This window comes from Molossus molossus, unplaced genomic scaffold (assembly GCF_014108415.1).
Source record: "Molossus molossus isolate mMolMol1 unplaced genomic scaffold, mMolMol1.p scaffold_m16_p_1, whole genome shotgun sequence".
In the NCBI taxonomy this organism is placed as follows: Eukaryota; Metazoa; Chordata; class Mammalia; order Chiroptera; family Molossidae; genus Molossus; species Molossus molossus.
The window spans coordinates 35,218,968-35,241,282 of NW_023425344.1; the positions used below are offsets into that span (position 1 = coordinate 35,218,968).

Here is a 22,315-nt window from a genome sequence, read left to right on the forward strand (position 1 = left end):
TTTCAAGTTTATAACATGATAAAAGAAAAATTCTGCAGATTAACAAAATACCAAGGCACAGCAGGCACTCAGGTCAAGTACATATATTCAAATTGCAGTATTTTAATAAAAGAATCATTAAAAAGATCACCAAAGGTAACCATCACAACCAAAACTACAGAGCATACTAAAACAAGAAGGCATTTTTTTTTTATTGTTGCGAGTATTACAGACATCCCCCATCTTCTCCCCTTTGCCCCGCCTCCACCTAGCTCCCAGTCCCACCCCGGGCCTTCACCACACTATTGTCTCTGTCCGTGGACTATGCATATATGCATATAAACTCTTAGGTTAAGGTTTTCCCACCCCCTCACCTCCCTTCTCTCTGAGATCTGTCAGTCTGTTTCATGTGGAATCTAGAGAACAAAATAAACTGCAAACAAAATAGGTCCAGAGACATGAAAGCAAAGAAGGCAAATTTGACCAGAGAAATAGTTACCCTTACTTATAAGGCTTGTGGAGCTCAGTTACTGAAGAATTTCCCAGACTTAAAGGCCAGCTGTTACATACCTGATCCCTAAGAGGAAAAAAGTAAACCCATAAAAATACTAATTCCATAAAAAAATATTCTCCTACATCACTTATAGCAAATAGAAATTATAAACTACATTCAAAAAGTATCATGGATATAAGCCATGATCTAACCACAGTTTGGAAAATGTCCAGTGACTTTTTCCATATGTTCTATCTCTAATGAAGCAAATCGATAATGTACTTTCCTATTCTTTGTTCTACCCATCATTGTCATTATCTGGTCCATTTATGATATACAATGTTCCTGTTTTTAAAAATACGTGCAAATTCTTTAACACTCCTTCATTAATAGACACGGTCTACATCTCCTTCCCTTGAATCTGAGTGGGCTTTTGACACCTTGAATTAATACAGTACAGCGGAAGGGATACTGTGTGACCTCTGGGGCTAGGTCAGAAAAGGCCAAGTAGCTCATGCCTAGTTCTTTTGGACTCTCACTCTCTCAGCAGTCCCTCTACCCAGCTACCACAGTAAGAGCAGCTCCCGCCAAGTGGAAAAGCCACATACAGGTGTTCTCGCTCAGAATTCCAACTAGCCCAGCCTTCAGATCATCCCAGCCTAGGAGCCAGACATATAAGTGATGACACTTTCAAATGATTCCAGCCCCAAGTTGTCTGAGTCACACCCAGATAAGGGTATAGACATTGTGGAATAGACACCTTCTTAACTTACAGATTCCATGAGTGTGATAAAATGATGGTGGTTGTGGCGTGCTTTTAAGTTGAGGGTGGTTTGTTACATAGCAATAGATAACTGGGGCATATTATACTATATAATTCTTTTTTATGTTTGTGTTTCTTTACATAAAAAATTTTAATTAAATTTATTGGGATGACATTGGTTTGTAGGATTATACAGGTTTCAAATGTACATATCTATGATACATGATCTGTACATTGGATTGTGTGCTCACCACCCAAAGTCAAATTATCTTCTGTCACCTTATATTTGGTCTTCTTTACTCTTTAGTAAACCCCCAACCCCTACCCTCTGGTCACCACCATACTTTGTCAGTGTCTATGAGTTTTAGTTTTATATCCCACATATGAGTGAAATCAAATGGTTCTTAGCTTTTTCTGACTGATTTATTTCACTTAGCATAATATTCTCAAGATCCATCAATGTTGTCGCAAAAGGCAATTTTCATCTTTTCTTCTGGCTGAGTAGTATTCCACTGTGTATATGTAGCACATCTTATTTATGCAATCATCTATCAAAGGACACTTTGGTTGTTTCCATGTCTTGGCCACTACGAATAATGCTGCAATGAACATAGGGGTGTATATATCTTTGCAAATAAATGTTTTCAAATGTTGGGGGTAGATACCCAGAAAAGGTATTGCTGGATCAAACAGTAACTCTGTTCTTAATTTTTTGAGGAACCTCAATACTGTTTTCCACAGTGGCTGTACCAGTTCATCGTCCCTTGCAATGAATGGGGGATCCTTTTTCTCCATAACCTCTCCAACACTTGTTATTAGTTGTCTTGTTAATAATAGCCATTGTAACAGGTGTGAGGTGGTATCTCATTATAGTTTTGATTTGCATTTCCCTGATAGCTAGTAAAGTTGAGCATCTTTTCATATATCTGTTGATCATTCGTATGTCTTCTTGGGAGAAATGTCTGTTCAGGTCCTGCCCAGTTTTAAATTGGATTGTTTGTTTGGTGTTGAGTTCTATGAGTTCTTTATATATTTTGGAAAATAACTCCTTGTCAGAGCTGTAGTTTGCAAATATCTTCTCCCATTGGTTGGTTGCCTTTTTGCTTTGTTGGTTTCTCTAGCCACAGCAGTCAGGCAAGAGAAAGAATAAAAGGCATCCAATTGGAAATGAAGAAATACAAGCATCAGTGTCAGTTTTTGCAGAGGACATGATTCTTTATATAGAAAACCCTAAAGATTCCACCAAAAGACTATAAGAAACAATAAGCAAATACAGTAAAATTGCAGGATACGAAATCAATGTGTAAAAATCTACTGCATTCCTATATCCTAACAGTAAAATTTCAGAAAAAGAAATGAAAAAAAAAAAAGCAATTCCTTTTGCAATTGCAACAAAAAGAATTAAATTCCTTGCAATGAACTTAAAACAAAGGATCTGAAAGACCTACAAACTAAAAACTACAAAGCATTATTAAAAGAGATTGAAAAAGACACAATGAAATGGAAAGATAGTCCAGGTTTGTAGATTGAAGAATCAACATAGTTAAAATATCCATATCACCCAAAGCAATATACAGATTTAATGCAATCCCCATCAAAGTCCCAATGATTTTTTTTAAAGAAACAGAACAAAAAAATTATCAGATTTGTATGGAACCACAAAAGACCCCAAAGAACCAAAATAATCCTGGGGGGGAAAAATGAAACTGGAAGTATCACACTACCTGACTTCAAATCATACTACAGAGCAATGATAATCAAAACAGCATGGTATTGGCAGAAAAACAGACACATCGACCAATGGAACAGAATTGAGAGCCCAGAAATAAAACCACATGTATGTGGGCAAATGATTTTTTACAAAAGAGCCAAAAACATACAATGGTTAAAACAAAGCCTCTTCAATAAATGGTGCTGGTAAAATTAGAAAGCCACATGAAAAAGAATGAAACTAGACTACAATTTGTTCCCATGTACAAAAATTAATTCAAAATGATCAAAGACCCAAATATAAGATCTGAAACAACAAGTTACATAGAAGAAAACATAGGTACTAAACTAAAGGACCTTGGTTTTAGAGATTTTGTGAATTTGACCCCAAAGGCAAGGGAAGTTAAGGCAAAAAGAAATGACTGGGACGATATGAGACTGTCCCATTCTCATTTCATTCATCTTTAGTCCCTGTCAACCTTCTTCCTTCACTTAAATGTTTCCTCTTCTTCACTCATCCATCTTTTCACCACTTTCAGTTCAATGTTTGGATGGAATGAACGGAGAATTGGGGGTAATGGGGTTTATTTTTGGAATGACAGAAATCTTCTGGAATCAGATAGTGGTGATGGCTGCACAACATTGTAAATATACTGAAAACTACTGGATTATACTCTTGAAAATTATTCAAATGGTGAGTTTTATGTTACCTAAATTTATTTTCAATATAAGGAATTTAAGAAAAAATACATGTACAGCATGTAAAAAATAGACAGATAAGAATTAAAAGAAAAAAATAGAAACTAGAAAACAAAAGGCAGGGGGAAAAAAAGAGTGGAACCAAAGCTTACGTGGCGGTTGGTTCTCACATAAGGCAAATACTGGTACAGTCTAAATTAGCCTTTAATATCCCATGCAGACCCAAGCCACACTAGAGACTGACACTCTTTCTCCCTCTGCAAAACATGTGGTTCTCAGCTCACTATATAAATTGCACAAATAGACACATATTTTAAAGGAGTGAAATAGCAAAGCAGAGTAACTGAACAAAAATCTTCCTTCCAAGGCTGTCATGACATTCTCAGACAGGGTACTGCGTTTTTTCACACCACCATCTTTACCCACCATACAGAACATATACCCCAGGAGGGTTGATAAATATAGTTACTTAAATACCACCAAATGTATATCTGAACTTGTACAAAATACATTTTAAATTACCATTTATTTAATAGATTTGCTTTACTTTAAAATTGAAATTACTCTGGCTTATTAAAAAAAAAAAAAAAAAGCATAAAAAGCAAAATTTCTATCACTGAGCTGAAATTGTAGGGTATGTGCCTTGTCTAGAATCTATTGAACTGTATTAGCCAGTCGTCCTAAACTCTGCTAGTCTATGCAAAAAATGGTATTGCCTGCATTGCTGGGTGCAGTTGGTGCTTTATATTAATCAAAACATCAAGTCTCACTGGTATAAAAACCCGGACAAGGAAGTGGCACATTAATTCATATTCCCTTCTTAGCTCTGTTCAGGACCTGCCCAACTTGCTATCCATATCAAATCTAAGAAACTGAATTTACCAGTTTCACCATTATCATATGAAACACTGAGCACCACCTACAAAGCAGAATAATGCCAAAGCTGTTTCTTCCCCACAACAGTAGCTGAGTGAGCCTATTACAGAGGCACTCAACCTGCCCAGTGTGACAAGAGAACTCATATATGTCCCAACCCTGGCTGATGGCTGAAACTGTTTAGATAGTAGATATACCCTCTCATTCCAAAATTAGAAATAAAATATAGAATGCAAATACCTCTGAAGTAGGTAATAAACAGATGAGTTTACTTTACATTCTCGATCTCACTGTCTCTTGCCATCTCAAACATTCCTGACCTGCAGTTTTCCCTTCTCTTCAATGCACCTGATCCCTCTCTCCTGGATCATCCTTCCCCTTTGGCACAGTAGCATCACTGACATTCCCAATCATAAACCATTCCCTTGTCCACATTCACCTACAATAACCATGTCACTTCTGTTTCCCTTTGTGGCACAAGTTCTTGAAAAACGGGGTTGGGGTTGCTGTCTCTACTTCTCATCATGTGCTTTCTTCCAAACACTCCAGTTGGAGTTCTAGCTCCAGCATCCCACTAAGACTACATTTGTTGAGGTCACCAAGGACCTCCTTGTTGCCAAACACAGTGGTCACTTCTCAGTTCTTATCTTACTTGACCTCCTACCAGTGTTTAACACAACTGACCATTCTCTCTTTGAAATGCTTAACTTTTCTTAGTTCTCTGTAACACCAAAGTTTCCTAGATTTTTCTCTGATCTTAGAGGCTACATCTGATCTTCTCAGTGCCCTTCATTGACTTCTATTTTTCTGCTTTACTTCTCAACACTGGTGTGTGCCAGGGCTCTATCCTGGGCTTGCTTTGCTTCCTCATTTATGCATTCTTCTCAGGAGTGACCTCATCCACTTCCATGGCTTGAAATACCATCTACAGGTGGATAACTCTGAAATCTACATCTTCAGCTCTGTCCTCAAGAACCTCAGATTTATATATCCAATTGCAAACCTGCCATCTTTATTTGAATGTCTGACAAGTATCTCAAACATAACATAGCTAAAACTGATATTCCTAGACACTCCCCTAAAATTTGCTCTTTAACTAGTCTTTGCCATCTGAGTAAATGGTCACACCACCTGTCCACCTGCTCAGCCAAGATTTTAAGACTTATTTTGATTCATTCCTCTTTCATACTTCAAATCTAATCCATCAGCACATTCTTTGGACTGTACCTCCAAAATATTTGAAACCTGAATAGTCAAGTCTCTACTCTTCTCCCATTAGCACAATAGATTGCACTTATGTCCTTAATATTTCACACCTCCCTGTATCTGTTCACACCTCTCTTTATTCTTGCCCCTTATCAATGCCCTCCCACACCAACTTGTAGGTGTACCATGTCACTTTCCTGGACCAATGGGACAGCAGCAAACTTGACACAAGTTAAGGCCTGCTTGTTTCTACTTCCTTTCTTAAATTCTTTGTGATTACCATGAGTATAGGACCAAGCTGGCCTCCTAGAGGATATAACACAAACACAGAGAAGAGCAGGGTTGTCTCAGCCATCTCAGCTGAGGCCATCCTAGATAGTAGACAGCCCGCTGGCTCCCCAAACACATCAGATAACCCAGGCAACATCACAGAGCTGCCTACCTGATCCACAGTTGATTACAGACACACGGGCAAGACCAGCCACAATCAGCTGAGCCTGGTCCAGATCAGCAGAACTATCCAGATATCCCATCGACTCATGAACAAAAATAAATCCTTATTTCTGTATGCCTCTGAGTTTATGGGGATGTTTGTTACCTGGTATTACTGGGGCAATTAATTGATGCAGCCACCATCACCCCTTGTCAGGATTATTCAATATCTTCCTCATAAGTCTCACTATTTTTTTCCTTATCCTCTTATGATCCTTTCTACATTCATCCATCAACACAAAATTATAAATACATAAATCAGTTCATGCACTAAGTCCTGCTTAAACCCTTCAATGGTTTCCCTGCACTTAGACTAAAACCCAATCTTTATAATAACACCCCCTTGTCCAACCACATCTAGTACCTCTCTCGCACCAGCTTTCTTCCTGTTCCACAAACACAGCAAATTCATGTATATGGTGGGGTCGTTGCCCATGATGTTCTGTCTATCTAGAATGCCCTGGCCAGTTTGGCTCAGTGGTTAGAGCATCAGCCCATGGACCAGAGTCGTGGGTTCAATTCCAGTCAAGGGCACATGCCTTGGTTGTAGTTTGGTCCCCAGCCCTGGTCGGGGTTGTGCAGGAGCCAACCAGTCAATGTGTCTCTTTCACATCAATTTCACTCTCTCTTTCTCTTTCTCTCTTTCTCTCTCTCTCTCTCTCTCTCTCTCTCTCTCTCTCCCCCCCCCCCTCCACCCCCACCCCTACTATATCTAAAGATAAATGGGAAAATATCCTTGGGTGAGGATTTAAAAAATAAAAATAAAAAATAAAAAAATTATTTCACCTAATCTTTCTAGCTCTCTCTGTCTAGCCGCAACTTCTTATGACTCAAATTTCAGCTGAAATGTCACTTTCACAAAAAGGCCTTTCATTGACTACCTAATCTAAAGTACGAGACGGATGTGGAGAAAAAAGAACCCTCGTTCACTGCTGGTAGAAATGTAAACTGGTACAGCCACTATGGAAAACAGCATGGAAGCTCCTCAAAAAATTAAGAATAGAGTTACCATATGACCCAGCAACCCCCTTTCTGGTTATCTACCCAAAAAATTTGAAAACATTTATTCGCAAAAGTATATGCACATCTATGTTCATTATAGTATTATTCATGGTGGCCAAGACATGGAAACAACAGAAGTGTCCTTCAATAGATGATGGATAAAGATGTGGCACATGTGTACAGTGGAATACTACTCAGCCATAAGAAAAGATGAAATACTGCCATTTGCAACAACATGGATGGATCTCGAGAATGTTATGCTAAGTGAAATAAGTCAGCTGAAAAAAATTAAGAACTATTTCATTTCACTAATACTTGGGATATAAAACTGAAAGCAATAAATGAACAAACAAGAAAAACAACAAAAAAAAGTAACACAATATCATAGACACATAGTATGGTGATACCAGAGGGAAAGGAGGATGGGGAGGTAGAAGAGGGTAAAAGGGGAACCAATGGTGATGGAAGGCCACTTGACTTGGGGTGGTCAACACTCAATACAATATACAGATGATGTATCATAAAATTGCATTTCAGCCTTGGCTGGTTTGGCTCAGCAGTTAGAGCGTCAGCCTGCGGTCCAGAGAGACCTGGGTTCGGTTCCTGCTAAGGGCGCGTAGCTTGGTTGCAGTTTGTCCCCGGCCCTGGTTGGTCGTGCAGGTGGCAGCCACTCGATGTGTCCCTTTCACGTCGATGTTTCTCTCTCTCTCTCTTTCTCTCTCTTCCTCCCACTCTATCTGAACATAAAATGGAAAAATGTCCTCGGGTGAGGATAAAAAAAAAAAATTGTACATTTCAAACCTGTATAATTTTATTAACCAATGTTACCCCAATAAATTTAATTTTTAAAATAAAGTAGATAACTACTCATTCTCAGATTCCTATTTTAATTCTTTGCATGATACTTATCACTACATAAAATTTTTCTTGATTTTTTTTTTTTTATCATGTGCTGTCTCCAGTGATTATAAGTTTTACCCAAGCAGGAACTTTGTCTGTATATTTGCCTTTGGATCCTCAGCTCCTAAAACAGTTTTTTCCTATAGTAGCTACTCATTAAATAGTTGATGAATGAACCCTAACTTACAGAATAAATGAATGATCAGACCCTTTCTGGGATCAGGTTTTTACAAAGGAGAAGGCATTGGGAACATTGAAATGGCAAGGGAGAAAAAACTGACTAATTCTGAGAGGAAGATCTAGAAGCAGAGTAAATATTTCTATTATAAAATGAAGCTAAGAGTCTGGACTCTGAAAACAGCCTAGAATGGAAGCTCTGCTCTGCTTCTTCTTAGCTGTGTAAACACAGACACACTACACACATCTCTGAGCTTGCTTCCTCATCTGTACGATGGAGTGATAATTACTACTTCATACAGTTGTTGTCGAAATTAAATAGGAAAGTATATATAAAGTACTTACTATGGATCATAGTAATTACTCAACATAATGATATCAATGACGGTGGTGGTGGTGGTGGTGTTACCTAAATCAACCCTGCTATTATTAATTAAACTGGAATAATCTACAGTATCTTATTCTAGCTATTGAGTCTACCTAATTTTTTGGGGGGTTTTTTTTGGTTTTTTTTTTAATTTTCAGGCATTTCACCCTGGCTAGCATGGCTCATTTGGTTGGAGCATAGTCCCATAACCAAAGGTGGCAGGTTCAATTCCCAGTCAGGGCACATACCCAGGTTGCAGATTCTATCCCCAGTTGGGGCACATATAGGAGGCAGCTGATCAATGTTTCTCTCTCACATCAATGTTTGTTTCTCTCTCTCTCTCTCTCTCTCTCTCTCTCTCTCTCTCCCCTTTCTCTTTTCCTTCTCTCTCTTTCTCTCTCTCCCTCTCTCCCTCCCTCCCTCCCTTCCTCTAAGTCTAAGATCAATAAAATAAGTAAATAAATAAATACATTTTCAGGCATTTCAAATTATCCCTTCTCACCAAAACTAGAATGGGCATAAGATCTAGAACCAAATGACTGGGATTCTGGCTCTGGCTAGCTGGGTGACCTTGGGAAAGCCACCAACTTCCCAGACCTGAAAGTATCAGCCCTGTCCATGCCAAAGGCAAGAGGTGCAGGAAACATTCTTCGAAGAGGTGGAAGTACGGGTGTAACAGGGAGGCAGAGAGACAGCAGGCAGACAAGCACCCCACTCCATTCCAGAGCACACAGGAACATCTAAACACCTTAACTCAAGGTTTCCCAAAGTGTGTTTCTCAGAACCTGTCAGATTATACCAGACTGTAATCTTGTAAAAACAAGGACATTGGTTGATTTCATTCTCTACTGGAGGACCAATGGCCAGCACAATGCCAAAAACATACTATCACAGTATGTGCTTACCATATGCTTGTTGAATGAATGAATGAACCAATATATTTGGGAAAGGCCAGATTAAACAATGTCAAATTGGTTCTTGTGTGCATTTCTGAGTCTTTAACACATGAATAGACTCCGTGAATCATACAGAATGCAGTGTTTCCAACCTTACTTGATCACAGAACTCTTTCGATTTCCCTTGAACCTTTTTAACATCTCCCAGAATTACAGTATTCTATAAAACAGTTTGAGAAACATCTTAAGCTTACATGATTGGTCAGTTTTGCTATCATGAAATAAAGTTATCTCAGTCTGTATGCATAAGATAATTAAAAGGCCAACTAATTTGAGTTGTATCTAGTTTGCAGCTGATTCCTCCCAGTATCCTACACCTTCAAATTTCCCATCACCAGGCAGGGCCTCAATCTCTCCTATCTCCTAAGCAGCAGGTGTTTTGTCTGGTTTCTCCACTCTGCTCCCCCTCACAACCAGTCTGCTCTGCAAATCCTTACACTTCTTCTTCCACTACTCTTTCTCTCCACATCTGTAGTCTTATTATGAACTTTTTTTTTTTTTATCCTCACCCGAGGACATTTTTCCCTTTTTTTTTGTTTTGTTTTGTTCAAATAGAGTGGGAGGGAGAGAGAGAGAGAGAGAGAGAGAAACATCCACATGAGAGAGACACATGGAGTGACAAACTGCAACCGAGGTACGTGCCCTTAGCGGGAACTGAACCCAGGTCTCTCTGGACCGCAGGCCAACGCTCTAACCACTGAGCCAAACCGGCCAGGACTTACTATGAACTTTCTTAAATCGCTTTAATCACTCCCCTTCTCCCTTTACAATCAATCCAGTGAAGTTTCTATCTTATCATTTACAATATCATCCCACCTCCGAAAACTTTCAAAGTACTCTTCCCCTTTATAATAAAGTCTGTTCCTTCCTTTGCATTCCCCACACTGAACCCTCTTTAGGGTCATTCCTTAATTTAAGTAAATATAATTATGACATATCCCATCTGGCTTCCCTCTTCCCTTCCTACCACTTATTTCCAAGTGCTCAAGTAAGTAAACCCATGGATATTTTCAGATCTCCATGCCTCTGTTTGAGTAGTTCTCTCTGCCTGGAAGAGCATCTGTTGAAATCTTATTCATTTTTCAAGGTCCTGATCACAGGTAATCTCTTTTATGAAGTCTCCCTAATTTCCCACTCCTACCACAATTAACTGTTCCCTTTAAATGACCCCATGCAATTGCACAACTTATCTCAGACATACAAAGTTAGTCATATGGATGCAGAGGTGGCAGAGCTGGGAGACACCAGGATCCAGGTGAGTCTGTCAGGGACAGTGACCAAGAGGTTTCAAAGGGGAGATCAGGAGGTTATTTGCAGGAATGGCCTGAACTCTAAAGCAGAAAGGGTTTTGCATGGCCTGCAGGCAGCACAGGGAAGCCAGGGGAAGGCCACAACAGAGAGAGCTGCAGAGAAGGGAGTGTTCTCTCTCTGTGAGGAGGCTGGGGGTGTGGGAGAGTTGATTCACAATGGAACAATGCCCTCTGAGGGCCCTTGGAAAGTTTGGAAGGAAGCCAGTAGAAGGATGGAAGTTCAGAATCATAGGGAGTTCAGAGTACGTAAGAGAACAGCTGATCAGAAAGGCTGGGAGCCAAGGAAACTGGGGATAAGAGGCAAAGCCTCGGCCAAAGCTGGCTGAGATTCCAGCTGGTGTCAGAGGTCAGATGAGTTAGGCGGTCAACAGTTTTTGATCAGCATTCAAAAGCAGGTTGATAGGAGGAGGGTGGGGGGCATCTGTAATACTTTCAACAATAAAGATAAATTTTTAAAAATGCAAAAAAAAATGTAGGTTGATGAGTAATTTTTTTTAATGTCTATGAAGAACAGATTTCTCTAATGATCCTAGCACAATTCTTAATCATGTGTGGGCTGTGCAATGGTGATAAGGGTGGAGGGAGTAGTGAAGAGGGGTTGGGTGTGGTATCTCCTTTCACTAGTGCAGGGCTCAGAGACCTAAAAGAAAGGAAGCAAGTCAAATATGAACAGTTTACAGGGATCCAAGGCCTCCAGGCACAGTGCAGGCAACAGCAGGCACCAAGGCCCAAGGAGTGGGCTCACCCAAAAGAAGATAGAGTGGCAATGTGGAATCAGAGACAGAAATTGTCACCCTCTGAAAAGTCCGTGCATTAGGCAGGCTCTTTCCATTGTAAATAGCTAGATGGAAGCTGACAACAGCAAAAGGAATGTGTTGGCTCACATAACAGAGACGTCCCGGAATGCTTCAGGCACATCTGAATCCCGGGGTTCAAAGGGTGCTGCCTGTGCTCTCACCACCACTCACTGCCACTTCTCACTGCACGCAGCCTGGTTCATTCTCTCCCGGCATCCTCCACGTGGCAGGGAAAGCTGGCCACCAGGCCCCAGGTTACATCTCTCTGGCAGCAAAAAAAAAAATCTCCAGAGGAAAAGAATGCCTCTGTTCCTAAATTGGAGCCGAAAAGGAGCCTGACTGAGTGAGCCCGGGTCATGTGCTGACCTCAGAACCTATCACTTGGTCAGGTGGAAGCGCTTCTCAGATTGGCCAAAGCTGAGTCACATGACCACCCCTGGGGTTAAAGGGTACCCCACCCAGACCACATGAACTGGGATGGAGAAGCTCCCCAAAGGAAGGAATCAGAGCAAATAATAAGTCCACTATAGTGTGGTCACTTGTCAGTCAGGTTCCAGATATCAAAAGAGAAGTCTAGTCCTGCTATTTAAAGTACAGAAAGGCTTTGAAGTCAGACAGAACCGGTTTTAAATTTCAACTTTGACATTTAATAGCTATGTGAGTGACTTCAAGTAAATTACTTAATTTCTCAGTGCCTCCGTTTCCACCTTATAAAATGGGGATAATAGTACCTACCTCCTAGAGATGTCTGGAAAGATTAAATGAAATAATGCACATAAATTGCTAGGCATAGTGTTTGAGACAAAGTGATCAATAAATGGTAGCTATTACTAATAATAACAGCAGTACTGGCAATTATTTTTATTTTATCTAAATAAAAATAAGGGTGAACTGTGACTGGGTGAAAGACAGTCATGCCAGCATCTGGATAAATTAGTCCTGTGTCAAGTTTCATTATGGGCAACTGAGGATACAATACAGGGGCCTGAGTAAACACAGAGATAGAAATTCAGATCAATAAATGTATGAAGCACTTATTGTGTGCCAGGAACTAGGGATACAATTATGAATAAGACATCTGGCTCCAAGGTAAACTACCATGAAGAGTGACTGTAGCTTTGTGACATTATTTGGTGGGGAGAGGAGAGCTTGGCTGTAGCTGCTTCATTACTTTCAACCACAGGTTATGGGCACTGAGAAAGTGTGGAGTGTGCAAGAGAACAATGCCTAGGCCCCGCTGTTGCAATATTAGGAACAGAAGGGATACAATACACCCAGCCCAAAAAAAAGCCTTTGCATGAATTAGGAAAAAGTATCTCTTTTTTTTAAAAACTTTACTTTCCATCTTCCAAAAATCTGTCACAGTAAATAAACGAATCTACTAGATGTACGATGTGAATGACCTTCCAGAGTTTTGCAGTGTGTAATTTGCACAACTGTATATGGTTGCCGTGGGCACAGGCAGGGAAGATGAGGTGGGGGTTGAGAGAAGTTAGGGGTTGTAATGGAGTTTCTGGAGTCCTTGGGCTTTTGGAAACAGAGAATAACTAGTTGTTTGCTTGCTTGCTTGCTTGTTTTCAAATTATAAGAGAAAGTTGATTTAGAAAGTCACAGAGGTAGAAAGAAGTGAGCCAGCTGGGCTGCATGGGCTCAGGAAACAAGTTACAGAGGCAAAAGAAGGGTCCTGGAGAAAGAAAGGGGTGGGGGAAAGCTCAGGCATGGTCAAAAGAGGGAGCTCACCAACAGATAATAATTTTTGCTGTAAAGTTCCATTATTCAATATGGTAGCCACTCACCACAAATAGCTACTAAACACTTGAAATGTGGCTAGTGCAATTGAGGAACTAATTTTTTTAAATTAAAAATGTAAAACAAATAATATAAAATATTTTCCATTAGCCACAAGTTTATTGTTTGGTAGGACTACATATGATATTACATTGTATTGCACTGCACTGTATTGCTCATATTTTGAGTTGTTTCTGATATCTCATTAGTAATTTTTATATAATTACATGAAATTATAATATTGTTTATATATTGGGTTACACAAAACACACTATTAAAATTAATTTTAGCCATTGCAGTTTGCCTTTTTAATGTGGCTACTAGCAATTTCAAATTATATTTGTGACACAGAATATTTCTATTTGACAGTGCTGCTATGAAGACATCTTAGATCAAGAGGGTTTAGGGGCTTGGAGTGATACCCAGAGGAACAGTTGCTTTTGTTTTCTTTGAAGCAGACCTTCACATTTTCTTCTAGGTTGTCCAACTCTGTTTACCAGGAAGGAAAATAAGAGAGAGAGGAAAGCAGAGCATAGCTCAGTGTGTACAACTCAGCAGAGTTCAAACAGAGCTCGGTTATTCTGGACTCTGGCTCCACTACTTAACCAAATCTCCCTGAATCTCCCTGTGCTCAGGCTCTTTCCTGGAGCCCGGCACATCTTCTGTGCTCCATGAACATTAACTATTGAGGGGAGTGGGGCATTATTTGGAAATAAGGATGGTGCAAATGAATGGTCTCCCTGTATCACTAGGTTTGCCCTGGTATAAGAGGATACATCCTGGCTCCATGTCTTCTCAGCATTTATCTTTCTAGACTGAAGAGTTGCACAAGGGTTTGTTACTTAATCTTCTACGCCATTGATAAATATATTTCCTTTTCTCTAAGTCCATTGTGTCTTTCACAAATATGAAACTATTGTAGATGCTGAAGCATTATGAAAACAAGGTAAGATGGCATTTCTGAATTATTGGTTAAGGTTTTTTTATTGTTCCAAGTAACACACTTAGTGACTATCTTCAGTTCAGAGTTTATAACAACATCTGAATCTCTTTCTAGAGAAAAAACTGGATGCCCATCTGCATATACAGATGGATTCATTTTCCCTAGATGCCTTCTTTACCACTTCCCTGCTGCTTTGCACGGAATTGAGACCAGCATTTTGACTTTTTTAGTGTCCCAATAGGTTCATAGTGGCTGTAAACTTGGAGTTGACACTGCATACTCCCCTTTTACATTGTTTATTTGAAAAATAATAATATTAGTTTACTCACATTTATATCCTGAAAAATGTCCATCTATGCCTAATTTTTGTTCCGTCTCTGTTCCCTCTCTATACCTGATTTGTAAAAACATTTCTCCCAACCTTCCACTGACAATTTATGGAAAAGCTTTTGTGAGGAGTCTCTTCAAAATCACTTTGAAAATCAGTTTATCCTAGCTTCCATAATTACTTAATGCTCTTTAAAAACTCTAGTAAATTTGTCAGACATGATTCCCCCTTACCAAGAAGTGGCCTTCCCCAAAAGAGGTTGTATTTGCTTAAAAACTGTTAAATCCATTTTCCCGACACAGACACACTCACACAGAATTTATTTTCAATTCCACTTGTTCCACAAAATCCAGGGAAAATTTCATATATAGTACCTCAAATTTACTCTGTGATTCTCAGCAAGCCATTATCCTCTATGAAGCTCACTTCTCTCTATATAATGGGTGTGATATAGATGCCCTCTGCCAAACAGAGCAAGCCATCTCATTATTCATGAATGTATATAAAACACTCAGAAAAGCTCAAAGTCCTTTACGTACAAGCATTAGGCCATGAATCTTTCTGAAGTGAACTGTTAATTATGTGTCATTATGCTTTGTTTAATGGATGAAAACCTGAGGCATGGGAACACAATACCAGTAATAGCTGACTTAGAAACCTAGCCCAGACTCCAAACATTAGACAGAAAGATGGCAGGGGGGAAATCTGAAAAGGAATTCACTCTGCTCTTGTTCTTATCCAATAACTATACTAATGCAAAATTCCCTTACATTGCTGGTTGCCCTGCCCCTCCCACTTCCTCATACAGTCAAAAATGGGGAAATGGGCGGGAGGGATGGTGTTCCTTGCAGAAGATAATACCCTCACCCCTGCTTACAGGAAGGTGCATGAACCCTAGACCAGGTACTAAGGTCAAGTATAGTTTCACAGGTAACACAACAACCTCTCCACCTTTTGTTATTGATTCCTGGACACTTCTCTCAAACATCAACAAAATGAAATGAGGCTCTGGATATTATCAACAAGAACGCAGCCTCTGCAAGGGACCCTGGCTTTATTACCTGACCAACAATTGGGTACGTAACCTGTTCTCCATAGCTCCAGCTAAACCTGTGTCTTCACACAAAAGAGATACTGTTGATCTAAAAGGTCAACAAAAAGGATAATAAAAACTTCATATAACTTTATATAGCTAGTGAGCTATTTCAAATGATTTTGTGCCCTTGTGACAATGATCAACAGAAGCTAAAAATCCTTAATCCCAGAGTGGTTTTTGAAATATACCCCAAGCAATTAGTTCCCCTAAAAGAAAATATATATATAGTTACACTACTTAATAAAAAAAGGGGGGGGGGGAGGAATGACCCCAAATGTCCAACAATTAGGCAGTGGTTCAAAACACCACTGCATTTTTAACATGACAGATGATCACCTAGCTATTAAAAATGATAATTAGTCCTGCAAGAATATGCCTGTATGAAATAATGTTACCCAAAGAACACTATGCCTGAACTCATTATATTATAACCTCATAAATTAACAGCATATATATGTAAATATTATAGAATTTAGAATTATATAAACAGTTGCACACAATGCTCCTTATGTCAATTATTTTCTAGAAAGTGGCTAAAGATTTTTGAAAAGTCAAATGATGATAGAGATAACTGAGAAGTGGTTCACCAAGATTCTGGAATGGTTTTAGTGACTTTTGTTTGTTTGTTTGTTTAATCCTCACCGAAGGATGTTTTCATTAACTTTTAGAGAGAGAGGAAAGAAGAGAGAAAGAAACACCAATGTAATGAAAAACATGACAAGTTGCCTCCCCCACACCCCCACACACACACCTGGGGATGAGTCTGCAACCCATATATGCGCCCTGACCAGAAATCAAACCTGCAACCCTTCAGTGCATAGGATGATTCCCAACCAAGCCACACCGACCAGGACAAGGATCAAGCATTTTTATCATTCAAAGCAGGAGAATAAAAAGAAAGCCAATTGCCTTCTATGAAACAAAAATAATCCCAATGGTAAAAATTAACTTTATTGCATGTTTAAATCATATTTGCAGGAAAATAAATTCTGAAATCACTCCTTTGTCAAAGTAAAAAGCCACAATTTCATTTTGGGGGCGATCGTGTAAAATGAAGATCCCACAAGTGGTGGTTGAACATAATATCGGGGGTACAAGAGGATGTGAGAGTTTCTAAGGAAATAGTAACAGAAAGACATTGTTGGAACTCTACTTAGGATATAGAGAAGTTAAATTCTTTTTCCTATTAAATCAGGCTAGACCTTCAAAAATTTAAAGGTAAAGGGAGGAGGATATTTGATAGGGATTCTACATTATAAGTATTGCATACAGTATATGACAATTTAAAAGCTGTCACTCAGATACAATGTAGCTAAGCATTTCAAAAGCTTTTAAACTTAAAGAAACAAATGAGATATAGCTCCAAAAGGGGTGTGTGTGTGTGTGTGTATACATACACATATTTATATATAAATATAATAATAATAATAACATATGTTAATCTTTCATGACCTTTGGACCTGAAATCCAAAGGTCTTCCTCCTTTAAAAACATAAAACTCACCGGACTAGCCCTGGCCAGTTTGGCTCAGCGGTTAGAGCATCGGCCTGCGGTCCGGAGAGACCCGGGTTCAGTTCCCGCTAAGGGCACGTACTTCGGTTGCAGTTTGTCCCCGGCCCTGGTTGGTCGTGCAGGTGGCAGCCACTCGATGTGTCCCTTCACGTCGATGTTTCTCTCTCTCTCTCCCTTCCTCTCTCTCCCTCCCACTCTATCTGTACAAAAAATGGAAAAATGTCCTCGGTTAAGGATAAAAAAAAAAAACTCACCGGACTAGACAACCTAATCAGCACAAATGCCCTTCCATCCTCCAAAAGCCACTCTTCTTAGCCATAAAAACCAAGACAATTATAACACTATGCTAAGAAGAAATATATGGAGTCCGGCTGGAGTCCAGCTGGTGTGGCTCAGTGGTTGAGCGTTGACCCATGCACCAAGAGGTCGTTGGTTTGATTCCTGGTCAGGACACATGCCCAGGTTGTGGGCCTGATCCCCAGTGGGGGGCATGCAGGAGGCAGCCAATCGATATTCTCTCTCATCAATGTTTCTCTCTCTCTCCCTCTCCCTTCCTCTCTCTCTAAAATCAATAAAGGAAAAAACAAAGAAGAAACATATGAATGGAAAAATATAATAATAATAATAATAGTATATGTTAATCTTTCGAGAACTTTTGCAATGACGGATATTTCTAAATAATGTGAAGCAATATATTGGGGAAATTTTTAATTGAATGCTCTATACTTTAGTATACACTGCCAAAATATAGAACCTAAAATTTAGGCTATTGTGTACAACTTGAATAATTATGACCAAATATCGTTTTTTCTTAACTGCCAAGTGTTCACAATTATCTGAATTATCTGGAAGATTCATTCAGTGCATTAGGTATTTATCAAGCACTGTGCTCTTCCCTAGGAGAGTTTACAGTCCAGCTGAGAAGACAAAAAGAACTTATGTGAAGCACTTAGCACATTAGAGCAAAACTGTTCTGCATGAAAAGAGAGGTTGCAATGCTCCAAAGGTTTTATTTAGAAAAGGAAGGATGCTTGTGGAAGCACGGAAGAAGGAAGGAGCACTGCAGGTATTCCTGTTGGCCAAGCTTCTGTTCATAATGGTACCTAGTGGGTTCTAGCTGAGTCTGTGTTTTCTAACCATCTCATCCTTCACTGTCATCCTCCAGAGAGCAAGTCACTACTGCACCTGCTGCACTGGAACAATTGCCAGCACTGGTGTTTTCGGTATTACCATTGCATAGTCACCATCGGGAGTAGAGCTTTGCTTTTTCTTTACAGATAAGGTGGTTTGGGAGCAATGCTTTTCCTACTTCAGTGGAAGCTGACTTGTCATCATTCCTCTGAGTGCAACCATAACGTCATGTTGATGTTATCAAGCTACTGAGATACAATGCTGGAAGGTCACCATGCCTGAAGGAAGCCTGAGTAATGACTCAACTGGTAAAACAGGGTTGGGAAAGTTGTGATGATCCACAAGAAGCAGGGTAGGTCAGTAATCTCTGCTCAGCCCAACCAGAAACAGGAACTTGGTGCACATTCCAAGAAGGGCATGAGCTTTGAAACAGGAAAAGAAGATGTTGCTGCTGGTAAAGCTGTTGTGTGATAAAGTGGCCTCCAGAAGGAAACAATGATAATTTCCATTGAGGCCACATGGCCACCAATGACTCCAGGCTCACCTTTAAGTTTAACATATTTAGACTTACAGAAGCTGCACTTCACTGAGAGGTAACAGAGTCAAAAACCAAGGTGACAGAATGAGTCCTCCTAGACAAAGTGAATTTGAGGAATAGAAACAAAGACTCTATGACCAGGAACTATATACTATTTAAGGTAGGGCTAGAGAGAGCCTTTCCTATGACAACTGTGATCAATTGACAGTGGATGCTTAGAATGCTAAAAGAAGGAACTTGCGGTCCCAACTGAGCTCAGTGAAAAAATATGTGCAGATTGGTCAGAAAATGTGTATTACTGTTAAAGGCAGGGAAAAATGGCAGCACGGTGCCATGATTGGACCATGCTACTCTCTCAGTAGGGATTAGTTGATAAATCTGTATTCTCCGAAACAAAAGAAAATGTAATTTTCTAGACCACAGTAGCTGTGGAACTGTGGTCTTCTGAGCTCTGGATTCTGAGCAGTCAAATGTGGTAGGAAAGTTAATAGTCATAATCCAATCTACGGAAGGACAGGTTGAGCTAGGGCAGAGACAATAAGTCAAGGCCAGGTGGACACAAGTGTGGAGATGGAGGTGAGGACTAAGCCCCTCTCCTCTAGGGTTCTTTTCAACAAAGCTGTTCTCGTGGCATAATCACATGGTGCAGAGTAATTTTACAACTGCCAGTGACCATGGGCCAATTTCACGCCTTTCTAATATACTATGACACTAATCCAAACAAGGCATGTAGCACCCAAAGCAGTTGATTCGGGTTCAACTTCAGTTACTCCTCTTTGCTTGTGTAGCCTGGATAAGAGGAGAGCATAGTAAGGGCTTGGAAACAAGAGACACTGTGTCAACAGATATTTACTGAGTATCCATGGGGAACCCAGAACCAAGCTTGAGGGTCCACACTCCTGTCAACCATGTGGACCAAGTCTCCCTGTCCAATAAGGTGATTCTCCCCAGGGATGGCACTTGGGAGGGGAGTGGGATGGAAGCCAAGGAGCTAGAAGAGCTGGGGCAGAAAGGGAAGCACCAACCGCATACACCTGGAGGAACTACAGGCAGAGGTGTGCTTGGAGGCCCAAGGCCCAGGCTCACAGCACTCTAGATATGCAGAGGAAGGTAGGGAGACTAACAATTCTTTTCCAAGCACAAAAGTGGCCAGACACTGCCCACAACTACAGTGTCAAGGGCCAACTTCAGGAAGCATTAAGTCACCCTTCTCTGAGCTTTACTATACGATTTGATAAAGCACGGCCCCTGCCCTCAAGTTACTAGTAGCTGAGAAACATTACTCTTGATCTTGATACAGAATAAGCAGGTAAACATCAGGTTGAATGTGCTAGAGCATATATTAATATTCTATCTTTTTTCCTGCTTGGGAAGATGTGAAATTTTAGTTTAAGGACCTATGTGGGGCAAAAGTATTGCCAATCAGAGCACAGCACTCATTTGTATGTGTTTACAACACTTGCCCTATACAGTTCCACAAACCAAAGTGCACATATCCTTATAAGAAGATTCAAGATCATTAACATAAACTCACTACAGTAAGCATCATGAGTTGGCGAGAGTAGTAACATATTGAGTAGATTAACTGGAGTATGGGGAAAATATACATCTTCCCTAGACATTGAAAACGTAACTAAACTAAAAAATACTTTCAAATATATAATGAGAAAATTACACACACTTTACTTTTCTCCCTATAAATCATAACATTCCATACTACATGTGATTCCTGCCAACTAAGGATCTTCCAATGTCACAAATTAACCGGTTAATCCTAACCTTATTTGGGAAATCCAATGGTTTGTCAAGGTTGTTTTGTCCTCCCCAGCTCTTTAGGGAAGAATTATCTGGGAGACAGTAAATTGTCAGAATATCCTAAGAAGAAAACTAGGCACTCACTGGAAAAATACAGGGAATATGCTCAAAATGCTTAACTATTTTGGATAACCTTCAAACCCACTTAGCCACCAACCATCCTGTTGCTCCAAGTACACACTGAGCTCACCCCTTCTAATCAAATATGACAGTTTCCAACGAACAGCTTTAGAGGAGAATGTTTCCAAACCTGAATTTAGCGTCCGAGGAAAAGTGCACACTCCTGTATCAAGGCCCTTGTTTTTCCGATTCATGCATTCCCTGAACCCGTTTTTAAGATTCAAAAACAATTTCCCAGATTTAAAAAATAATAATAAAATGTAAACTTGATGGAGTGAGGCACTGGGACACGTGCAGCTGTGGAATGTCTCTGTGGATTCTGCCAGCTCTCCATCAAGCCTGCGCTGCCGCCCAAGCAGAAAGGAGGATTCTACCCAGCCGCGCAGCTGGGAAGTGAACCCAATGCCGAACTCGCCCGGGACGGCCTCGGCCCTGGACCCAACGGGAGAGGGGCGGGCGCTCCTCGGAGAGGCTGGCGCAGAAGCACTGGAGGTGGAGAGGCGGTGGCCACCGGGACCGCGGGGGTACGCGCACCTGTTCCTTCTTCCCGCACCGAAGGAGCCGGGGTCCCTCACTGGAGTGACGCCCAGGCTCACCGCGGGGCGGAAGGAGAACGAGGGTTAGTCCCTGGAGCGTGTGGAAACCATCTCTCACCGCGACCATCCCCCGTCCTCAGTACGGCAGTCCCCCGGGCGCCCCTGCAGCCACCGCGCCGGACCTACCTGGCTGGAGCGCGCCCGCTGCGCGGAGTCCGGACGAGTGTGAAGTACGGCGGGCGCTGCCGAGTCCAGGGCTCGGAGCTCGCCAGCCCCGCCCCCGACCACCCGCCCCGCCCCGGCCCCCATCGCCCCGCCCCCTCTTACAACTGAGGCGGAGACTGGTTCTCCACCCCGCGGTTTTGAGACCAGAGGCCTGAGTGGGTCAGAGCACGTCCCAGCTCCCGCAGCCCTGCCGAAGTTTCCGGGAAGTCCCAGGAGCGTCCCTTGCGCTGCCGGATGCGACGCTGGGTCTCCCTAGGCTGGGGCTTCCTACCCCGGCGAAAACTTCCCTGTGAGGGCTCGGGCACCCCCGTCCTGGAAGAACCCCGAGCAGTGCCACCTGTGGGTGACAAGGGACTCTGTCGGAATTAGGGACCGCACCTCCTCTTCTGCTAAGTGGTAGGGGCCAGGGTGATGACACAGTGCGGTAGAGCGAAGCAACGAGTTTTACCAAAATAGTAAGTCTTGTCACTGCCAACCTGAGCGTATCTGATACAGAGGATCACGTGTGCTCACATTAATGCATTGACACTCCACCCTCTCTCTGAAGAGTGAAAAA

The 22,315-nt window shown here is 41.0% G+C and overlaps 1 protein-coding gene across 2 annotated transcripts in view; it reads right to left on the reverse strand.

Annotated features, from left to right (window-relative positions):
• Positions 1–21,783, reverse strand: part of TEC (tec protein tyrosine kinase) — a 121,388-nt gene extending 99,605 nt beyond the window's left edge. Inside the window, exon 1 of one of the 2 annotated variants that reach the window (XM_036255001.1) lies at positions 21,721–21,783. The gene's annotated coding sequence lies outside the window, so the exon portion shown is untranslated. Of the gene's footprint in view, positions 1–20,842; positions 20,905–21,720 lie in introns of those variants that run through there. The other variant, XM_036255009.1, reaches the window with a different exon arrangement.
• Positions 21,784–22,315: the final 532 nt, after the last annotated feature.